Source organism: Schistocerca gregaria, unplaced genomic scaffold (genome assembly GCF_023897955.1).
Source record: "Schistocerca gregaria isolate iqSchGreg1 unplaced genomic scaffold, iqSchGreg1.2 ptg000350l, whole genome shotgun sequence".
In the NCBI taxonomy this organism is placed as follows: domain Eukaryota; kingdom Metazoa; phylum Arthropoda; class Insecta; order Orthoptera; family Acrididae; genus Schistocerca; species Schistocerca gregaria.
In genome coordinates this window covers 1453119-1464373 of record NW_026061810.1, presented here as the reverse complement: position 1 = coordinate 1464373, position 11255 = coordinate 1453119, and the positions used below count along the sequence as shown (strand labels likewise).

The 11255-nt window shown below is 25.9% G+C and overlaps 1 protein-coding gene across 1 annotated transcript in view; it reads right to left on the bottom strand.

The window, feature by feature from the left end:
- The window catches only part of LOC126307608 (uncharacterized), a 112888-nt gene that overhangs the window by 59470 nt on the left and 42163 nt on the right, over window positions 1-11255 (bottom strand). The gene's annotated exons all lie outside the window — the stretch shown is intronic.

Genomic DNA, 11255 nt, shown 5'->3' with positions numbered 1-11255 from the left:
ATAAAATTTGATTAATAGGGTAAAATTGAATGCCTCGGAATGGTGTTTTATTATAAAATGGTAAAATTATTAAGATTCTAATTGATAAAAAAAATGCAATAACACCTCCTAACTTATTAGGGATAGATCGTAGAATTGCATATGCAAATAGGAAATATCATTCTGGTTGAATGTGAACTGGTGTTACTAATGGGTTGGCAGGTACAAAATTATCTGGATCTCCTATTAGGTAAGGATTAATTAAACATAGTATAATTAATAATGATGTTATTATTACAAATGTAATAGAATCCTTAAAGGTAAAGTATGGATGGAATGGAATTTTTTCAATATCTCCATTTAGTCCAAGAGGATTATTAGATCCTGTTTGGTGAAGAAAAAATAAATGAATTGCTGCTATAGCAGCAATAATAAATGGTAATACAAAATGGAATGTGAAGAATCGATTTAATGTTGCATTATCAACAGCGAATCCTCCTCATACTCATTGGACTAAATCTGTTCCTAAGTATGGGATTGCTGATAATAAATTAGTAATTACTGTTGCACCTCAAAAAGATATTTGGCCTCAGGGTAAGACATATCCTATAAATGCAGTTGCTATAACTAAAAATAAAATCACTGTACCAATTATTCAGGTATGTATATATATATAAGATCCATAGTAAATTCCCCGTCCTACATGTAAGTAAATACAAATAAAAAATATAGATGCTCCATTTGCGTGTAAGGTTCGGATAATTCAACCATTATTTACGTCTCGGCAGATGTGTACTACACTACTGAATGCTATTTCAATATTTGATGTATAATGTATAGCTAAAAATAGTCCAGTTACGATTTGAATTACCAAACATAACCCTAATAGGGATCCAAAATTTCATCAAAATGAAATATTTGTTGGGGCAGGTAAGTCAATTAAAGAGTTATTAATAATTTTAATTAAAGGATGTCTTAATCGTAAGGGTTTATTCATTAGTAATTATCTTATTTTACGAATAGGTCCCTGATTAATATTGGTGATTTTAACAACTGCTAGTAGTGCTAAAAATAAATAAATTATTATTATTATTGTAATAATGAATGTTGGTCTATTATATAATTTTTCTAAAGATATTGTTATTTCTTGATAATTGATTGAATTATCAATATTTATAGTTTTGGTGTTTTTGAAAAAGTCTATAAATATAGATATATCTAGAATAATTAATATTAATATGATAAATACTCACATTATTAATGTAATAATTATAGTGATTGATGTAGGCTGAAATATTTCGTTTGATGCAATTCTTGTAATGTAAATAAATAATACTAGTATACCACCAAGAAATGTTAAAAATAAAATATATGATAATCAATATCTTTCTATTATTGTTCCTGTTATTAATCCAACTAGGTAGGTTTGCAGGATAATAAAAAGCATTATTGATATTGGGTGTCTTAATTTAATAAAATTAATATTTATTACATTTGATAATGATATAATTATTATTTTGATCATTTCAGGGGTTAGTTTATTTAAAATACCGGTTTTGGGGACCGATGATGGAAGCTTTTCCACCTCTGAAGTTTTAAAAGTGGGGGCTGGACTTATTTATGGTTTACAAGACCGGCGTTTTTTTTAAACTATTAAAACTAATGTTTATATTCTCTATTTTTACTTCTTTATTGATTTATTTTGCTGGTGTTTATGTTTTTTCTTCTAAACGTAAACATTTATTAATGGTTCTTTTGAGATTAGAATATATTGTTCTTTCTTTATTTATGTTAGTTATTGTTTTTCTTATTGAGTTTGATTATGATTATTTTTTTCCTGTTATTTCTTTAGTTTTCTCTGTTTGTGAGGGTGCTTTAGGTCTTTCTATTTTAGTTTCAATAATTCGTTCTCATGGTAATGATTTTTTTAATTCTTTTGGTTTATCTTTATGTTAAAGTATTTATTTATAACTATTTTTTTGATCCCTCTTTGTTTATTAAATAATTGTTGATGGTTGGTTCATTCTTTAATGTTTCTGTCGGGTTTTGTTTTTATAATTTGTGTTTATTCATATGCTGATTTGAATATAATTAGATATTATTTTGGTATTGATTATTTTTCTTTTAGTTTAATTTTACTTAGTTTTTGGATTTGTTCTTTAATAATCACTGCTAGAGGTTCAGTTTATTTAAGTTCATATCATTCTAATTTTTTTGTTTTTATGGTTTTGATTTTAATAATTATGCTTTATTGTTCATTTGCTAGATTAAGTCTTCTTTCTTTTTATATTTTTTTTTGAGGCTAGATTAGTTCCTACTTTACTTTTAATTTTGGGTTGGGGTTATCAACCTGAGCGTTTGCAGGCTGGTGTTTATTTAATTTTTTATACTTTGGTTGCTAGATTACCTTTATTATTAGTTTTATTTAAGGTTTATGATTTTTCTAATACTTTATATTTTCCTTTATTGGTTGATTTTGGTTCTTATTATTTTATGTTTTATGTATTTATAATTTTGGCTTTTTTAGTTAAGATACCTATGTTTTTGGTTCATTTATGACTTCCTAAGGCTCATGTAGAGGCCCCTATTTCAGGTAGAATAATTCTTGCTGGTGTTTTATTAAAGTTAGGTGGTTATGGTATTTTTCGTGTTATAAAGGTTATTTCTTATTTGGGTTTAAAGTTTAATTATTTTTGATTGTCTTTAGGTTTATCTGGGGGTGTTATTGTAAGATTTATTTGTTTTCGTCAGGTTGATTTAAAGTCTTTAATTGCATATTCTTCTGTTGCTCATATAAGAATGGTTATTGGTGGATTGATGACTATGAATTGATGAGGTTCTGTAGGTTCTCTTTCTCTAATGGTTGGTCATGGTTTATGTTCTTCTGGTTTATTTTGTTTATCTAATATTATTTATGAACGTTTAGGTAGACGAAGATTATTAATTAACAAGGGTATAATTAATTTGATGCCAAGAATGGCTTTATGATGATTTCTTTTAAGATCATCAAATATGGCTGCTCCTCCTTCTTTAAATTTGGTAGGTGAAATTAGATTATTAAATAGAATTATATCTTGATCTTCTTTTAGATTCTTTGCTTTGATTTTTTTATCTTTTTTTAGAGCTGTTTATACTTTGTATATATATTCTTATTCTCAGCATGGGAATTATTATTCTGGTGTTTATACTTGTTCTCTTGGTTATTTTCGTGAATATCATCTTTTACTTTTACATTGATTGCCTTTAAATATTCTCTGTTTAAAGGGTGAATATTTCTTTGTTTAGTTTGCTTAAGTATTTTAATTAAAAATATTGTTTTGTGGAATCAATGATATGAAGTTTTTCATCTTAGGCCGTGAATTTATTTTCTATTTGTTCTTTGAGTTTTTTTTCTTTGTTTATTTCGAGAAATATAATTTTTATGTTAGGTATTTATTATTTAATAATTGATTATAGAGTTTTTGTTGAGTGAGAGCTTTTCAATTTAAATGGTTCTATAGTTGTTATAACTTTAATTTTGGATTGAATATCTCTTATTTTTATATCTTTTGTTATATATATTTCTTCTTTGGTTATTTATTATAGAGAGGATTATATATCTGGTGAAAAGAATATAAATCGTTTTATTATTATTGTTTTAATATTTATTCTTTCTATAGGTTTTTTAATTATTAGTCCTAATTTAATTAGAATTTTATTAGGTTGAGATGGTTTAGGTTTAGTTTCTTATTGTTTAGTTATTTATTATCAAAATGTAAAATCTTATAGTGCTGGTATATTAACTGCACTTTCTAATCGTATTGGTGATGTTGCTATTTTAATTTCTATTGCATGAATGTTAAATTTTGGTGGTTGAAATTATATTTATTATTATGATTTTATTTCTAATTCTTTTGAAATAAAGCTCATTACTATATTAATTGTTTTAGCAGCTATAACTAAGAGAGCTCAGATTCCTTTCTCTTCATGACTTCCTGCTGCTATAGCAGCTCCTACTCCTGTTTCTGCTTTAGTTCATTCTTCTACTCTTGTTACTGCTGGTGTTTATTTATTAATTCGTTTTAGACCAATATTGGATACTTATAATTGTGGTTGATTTTTACTTTTAATTGGTTGTATAACTATATTTATGGCTGGATTGGGCGCTAATTTTGAGTTTGATTTAAAGAAGATTATTGCTCTTTCTACTTTAAGACAACTTGGTTTAATAATAAGAATTTTGGCTATAGGTTATCCAAAGCTTGCATTTTTTCATTTATTGGCTCATGCTTTATTTAAGGCATTATTATTTATATGTGCAGGTTCAATAATTCATAATTTGAAGGATTCTCAGGATATTCGTTTTATAGGATCAATTGTTAATTTCATACCTTTAACTTCAGTTTGTTTTAATGTTTCTAGTTTATCTTTGTGTGGAATACCTTTTTTAGCGGGATTTTTTTCAAAGGATTTAATTCTTGAGATGGTTTGTTTAAGATGAATTAATTGTTTAATTTTTTTCTTTATTTTTTTTCTACTGGTTTACCTGCTTCTTATTCTTTTCGTTTGTTTTATTATTCAATATCTGGTGATAATAATTTTTATTCTAGATTTTCTTTTGATGATAAGGGTTATTATATTTCATTTGGAATAATTGGTCTATTGTTTGTTGCTGTTTTTGGTGGTAGTCTTTTATCTTGATTAATTTTTCCTATTCCTCATGTGATTGCTTTACCTTATTATTTAAAGTTTTTAACTATTACAGTTGTTATTTTAGGTGCTTATTTAGGTTATCTTATTTCTAATTTTGATTTTTCTCATAATTTATTTTCTTTAAGTATACTTTCCTTTGTTAGATTTGCTGGTTCTATATGATTTATACCTTTTCTTTCAACTAAGTTTATTAGATATATTCCTTTAAAAATAGGTTATTATTCATCTAAGTCATTTGATTATGGTTGAGGTGAATTACTTGGTGGTCAAGGTTTATATAGATTATTTATTTATTTAATTGGTTATATTCAAGGTTGATATGATTCTAATTTCAAGAGTTATCTTTTAACTTTTATTTTTTGAATATTTATTTTGGTAATATTGTTTTTCGTTTACTTAAATAGCTTATAATTAGAGCGTGACACTGAAGATGTTAAGGAAGTATTTTTACTTTTAAGTATTTATAAATATAGATATATTATTTTTACAGTGAAAATGTAATGTTTTATTTAAACTATATAAATTCTAGAAATGTTAACGGAGTTTAACCGCTAATATAAAAAGTTAGCAGCTTTCATATTGGCTTTACATTTCCTTAATTGGAACTATTATAGTTCAATTATATTATTAACAGTAATACGCCTCTTTTTGGCTTGAATTAATAAGAATAAGGGTAGTACATACCAATCTTCCAGGTCGAAACTGACTGCAATATTTCGCTTCTTATTCTATTTAAGGTTGATTGATAATATCAATACTTTTTGAATGCAACCCAAATGTTATATTTAACTACAACCCTTTATTCTGCTCATTGTAATGCTCCTTGGTTTCATTCATGGTATAGTCCTCCTAATAGAACTAGAATAAAAAATATTGTTGATACTGTTCAGATTATAATGTCTGAAGTTTTAAAAATAATTACAATTGGTAGAATTAGTGCAATTTCTACATCAAAAATTAAAAAGATTACTGCGATTAGGAAGAATCGTATTGAGAATGGTATTCGTGCTGATCTTTTTGGATCAAACCCACATTCAACTGGTGATCTTTTTTCTCGATCATTAATTAATTTTTTTGATAGTGTTGTTGCCAGGATTATAACAATTATTGGAATAATAAATCTAATGAAAACTCTTGTTGATAGAATTAGAACTGTTTTTCTTGATTTATATCAAGCTTTCTGATTGGAAGTCAAATGTACTATTTATACTAGAATAACAATTATCTACCTCATCAATAAATAGACATATATAAGAATAATCATACTACGTCTACGAAGTGTCAGTATCATGCTGCTGCTTCAAATCCAAAGTGATGTCTTGGTGAAAATTGATTTATTGAGTGTCGAAGTAGACATGTTGATAAAAAGATTGTTCCAATAATTACATGTAAACCATGGAGTCCTGTTGCAACAAAGAATGTTGATCCATAAACTGCATCTGCAATGGTAAAAGGTGCTTCTCAATATTCATATGCTTGAAGTATTGTAAAGTATAGTCCTAATAACACTGTGAAGAATAATCCTTGTAGTGCTTGAGTATGATTAGATTCCATTGAACTATGATGTGCTCATGTTACTGTTACTCCTGATGCTAAAAGAATAGCTGTATTAAGTAATGGAATTTGTATAGGGTTAAAGGGTTGAATTCCTATTGGAGGTCATAGTATTCCTAGTTCAATTGTTGGTGCTAATCTTCTTCTAAAGAATGCTCAAAAAAAAGAAACGAAAAATAATACGTCTGATGCAATAAATAAAATTATTCCTCATCGTAATCCAATTGATACAAATCCTGTATGTAATCCTTGATATGTTCCTTCTCGTACTACATCTCGTCATCATTGAATTATAGTTAGTAGGGTAATTCCAAATCCAATTATGAATAAGTTAATATTAAATAGGTGGAATCATTTTGCTAGTCCTGATACTAGGACTATTGCTCCAATTGCTCCTGTTAATGGTCAAGGTCTATAGTCTACTAAGTGGAATGGGTGGTTTGAGTGAGTTGTTAACATAGGTTTAATATACTTCTCTAGAATATAGAGTTCTTAGAATTGAGAAAACATAGGCTTGAATTATTGCTACTGCTGATTCTAGAATTAATAGAAGTATTTGTCCAATAATTAGTAATGAGATTAAGTTTATTGCTATAGATGGTCCTGTGTTTCCTAATAAGGTTAATAATAAGTGTCCTGCAATTATATTTGCTGCCAACCGTACTGCTAATGTACCTGGTCGAATAACATTACTAATTGTTTCAATTAGTACTATAAATGATATTAATGCAGGCGGTGTACCTTGTGGTACAAGGTGTGTAAATATATGATTAGTATGGTTAATTCATCCAAATAATATAAATCTTAGCCATATAGGTAGGGCGATTGCAAATGTTAATGCTAAATGTCTTGTTCTAGTAAAAATATAAGGGAATAATCCTATGAAATTGTTAAATAATATTATAATAAAAATTGAGATGAAAATGAATGTTGTTCCATTAAATGATTTTGGTCCAAGAAGTGTTTTAAATTCATTATGTAAGGTTAAATTTAGTTTATTTCAGATAATGTTAATTCGTGATGGTGTAAGTCAAAATAGTGATGGGATTAATAATAGTCCTAGAAATGTTCTAGTTCAATTTAATGATAAATTAAAGATGTTAGTTGATGGGTCAAATGTTGAGAATAGATTTGTTATCATTTTCAATTTAAGTTTTTTATTTCAATTGTTCCTTTTTCTGCTCTTTTAATAAGGTTAGGTTTAAATGAGAAGAAGTTTATTTGATTAAACAAGATTAATGTAGCTGAAAATATAATGAATAGTGAGAATCATATAAGAGGGGATATTTGAGGGATTTGGATATAATTTCCCCATCAGAAGTAGTCGTTAATTTACTATTATTTGGTTTAAGAGACCATTACTTACTTTCAGTCATCTGATGAATTTCAAGGTGTACTAATTTTTCTTAGTTACTTTAGATTGACACTCTAATGTTATTTATTTTAACTAACTCCTTAAATTATCTTAGATAATCACTTAATAAATAAATTAACTGAAGTTCTTTCAATTACAATTGGTATAAATCTGTGGTTTGCTCCACAGATTTCTGAGCATTGTCCAAAGAATAATCCAGGTCGATTTATTGTGAATGTTCCTTGATTTAACCGACCTGGCGTTGCATCAATTTTAACCCCTAATGCAGGAACTGCTCATGAGTGTAGAACATCTGATGCTCTTGTTAATACTCGTACTTCTGTATTTATTGGTAGGATTGTTCGGTTATCTACATCTAGTAGTCGGAATCCATCATTTTCTAGGTCTTGTTCTGGTGTTATATAAGTGTCAAATTCTACGTCTAAAGTCCTTAGTATAATGAAATTAAGGTTGATGTTGAAATCAATCCTATTGTTGAAATTATTACTGTTATAGGAAGAATGATTCTTGATTTTTGGGACTTTATCTTTATAGATCACGAATTTTCTGTGTATGATATAATTAGAGCTGAGAATCTAATACGTATATAGTAGTAGAGTGTAATTGTGGTAAATACAACTATAATAGTTATAATAGTTGTTATATTGTTTTCTATTAATGATTGTATTACAATTCATTTTGGTAAGAATCCAAGGAATGGTGGTAGTCCACCTAAAGATAATAAAGATAAGAATATTATGAATTTAATTTCGGTTTTTATATTTCTGGCTGAATAAATTTGATTTATGAAAAATAAATTTATTTGCTTAAATAATAAAACTATAATTAATCTTAATAGTGAGTAAATAATGAAGTATAGTTCTCAGATGTTTTCTCTGACTGTTAATGATCTAATTATTCAACCTAGATGTCTGATTGATGAATATGCTAAAAGTTGTCGTAAGGATGTTTGATTTAAACCTCCTATTGCCCCAATAATAATTCTTAAGATAATAATTGTTCAAATAAAAGTTCTTAATTGAATACAATAAGATAAGACCATTATTGGGGCGATTTTTTGTCATGTTATTAATGTTAAACAATTATTTCATCTTGATGCTCCTATAACTTCTGGAAATCAGAAATGGAAAGGTGCAGCTCCAATCTTTAATAATAGTCTAGATCTAATTATTATTGATGGGATAAATTCTGTTTCCCATCCCATGGGATATTTTATTTGACTCAGCAAAATTGAAAATAATAATATTGTCGATGCTATTGCTTGGACAATAAAATATTTAATTGATGATTCATTTATTATTATATTTTTATTTCTTGTTAGGAGCGGAATAAATGAAAGTAAGTTGATCTCAAGTCCTATTCAAACCCCAAATCAGGAATTTGATGAAATGGACAGGATCGTTCCTATCATTAATGTTGATAGGAAGAGAAGTTTTGTAGAGTTGTTGGTCATTAAAAAGGAGAGGATTGATACCTCTATAAATGGGGTATGAACCCATTAGCTTGTTTAGCTTACCTTTTTACATTAAGGTGTATGATGCATGTTAGTTTTTGATACTAAAGGAGGTAGTTTAATTCTATCTTATGTAATTTTAATGAAGGTAATTTTATTTACTTTATTTACCCTATCAAGGTAACCCTTTAATCAGGCACTTCATTTATTTAATATATAAATCGATTTTTTTTTTTGAAATTCTTTTATGTATTATTTTGTTTAATTAAGAATTATTTATCCTGCTCATTTTATTTTTTATATATATATATATATAATAAATAATTTATATTAATATATTACATTTAATTGAAATTAAAGTATTATAAGTTCATCTTACCATTATCAATTGATTATTTTAATGCAATTATTTACCTAGGATTATAGCTACTTATGTTTTTAGCTTAAAATAGGTTATTATAATATAATATATATAATAATATGTAATTAAATATTTAATATTATTATAATTGGATATAATAAATAAAATTTTTAATTTAAATATAAAATATTATAATTAATATAAATAATTATATTAATTATAATAATATAATTATGTAAATTATCTATAATTAGATTATTTAACTAATATATATGAAAGTTAACTTAATATAAAAAAAAGAATTCATATTAATAACATATTATATTAAATTACATAATTGTATAAAATATATTTATTATATTATTTAATCTTTCTTTATTTATTAGTGAAAAGAAAGGTTAAATAAGAGAGAATATAATACATTTATTGCTATACATGTTCCATATTAATCTTTAATTATATATAATAGAGAAGTTGTTGTGGTCATACATAGGGGCGTTTCTTTTTTTTTTTTTTGTTAATGTTTGTGGTTTTTTTCTTTTTTTTTCTTTAAATATTTGAATCTTTTATTTTTTCCTGAATTAATAGATTTAAAATTTTCTTATTTTTTATTTAAAAAGTTTTATTCTTGCTTGTTTATTCACTTTTTCTTTGTATTATATGTAAGTTTTGTTAGACTAAATGTTCTTTTTGCAGTAATTTGATTTAATTATCAAGTGATTTTGGATTTAGCAATAGATTTAGTATCGGCATAATTCGTGCCAGCAGCCGCGGTTATACGATTGATACAAGTGAATATTATTGGTTAAAACAGTTGTTTATATTATTAGGGTTGAAATATAAATTTGTAAGGTGAAATGTTAAAATTTATTTGTGGCCCTTTTTATGAATCTGTGAAATTTAAATAATAAACTAGGATTAGATACCCTATTATTTTAAATGTTAATTATATTTACCAGGGTACTATTAGTTAAGGTCTTTAAACCCAAAGAATTTGGCGGTATCTCATTCCATTCAGAGGAACCTACCCCATGATTGATAATACACGATTTACTCTACTTAATTTATTTGTTTGTATATCTCCGTTATCAGAGAATCTTTTTAGAGTTATAATTCTCAAGATTTATAATTATAAAATATTTCAGGTCAAGGTGCAGCTTATAGTTAAGAGGAGGTGGGTTACAATAGGTTTTTGTTTATAACGGATTTGATAGTGAAATACTGTTAATGAAGGTGGATTTGATAGTAATTTAATTTATTTAATTTAACTGATATTGGCTCTGAGATGTGTACACATCGCCCGTCGCTCTCATTATTGATTATTCTATTTTATTTTAAAGTAGCTTCAATTTAGATGAGATAAGTTGTAACATAGTAGATGTACTGGAAAGTGTATCTAGGAAGAGTTTCAAGATATAACTTATTAGTAAAGTGTTTCATTTACACTGAAAATTTTTCTGTGCAAATCAGGATATCTTGATTATTTATTTTATTATATTTATTTTTTGTTTATTTAATTATTTAATATAAATAATTTTATTGTATTTTTGTCTTAGTATATTTTATAGAATTGATTTTTTAAATTATAGTTTATTGGTAATGTAAGTGTTTTATGAAATATTATTTTAAATTTTTTTAAGTAGATTTTATTTATTGTACCTTTTGTATCAGGGTTTATCAAAATTTTAGTATTTATTTTACTTGTCTCGATTTGGGTTGATTTATAAATAATTTATAGTTAATGTATCATAATTATTATTAAATTATTTATAGAAATGAGATGTTAATCGTTTCCCAAGATATCTAGTTTCTTAAGAAAAAATTTAATTTTTTAAAGTTAT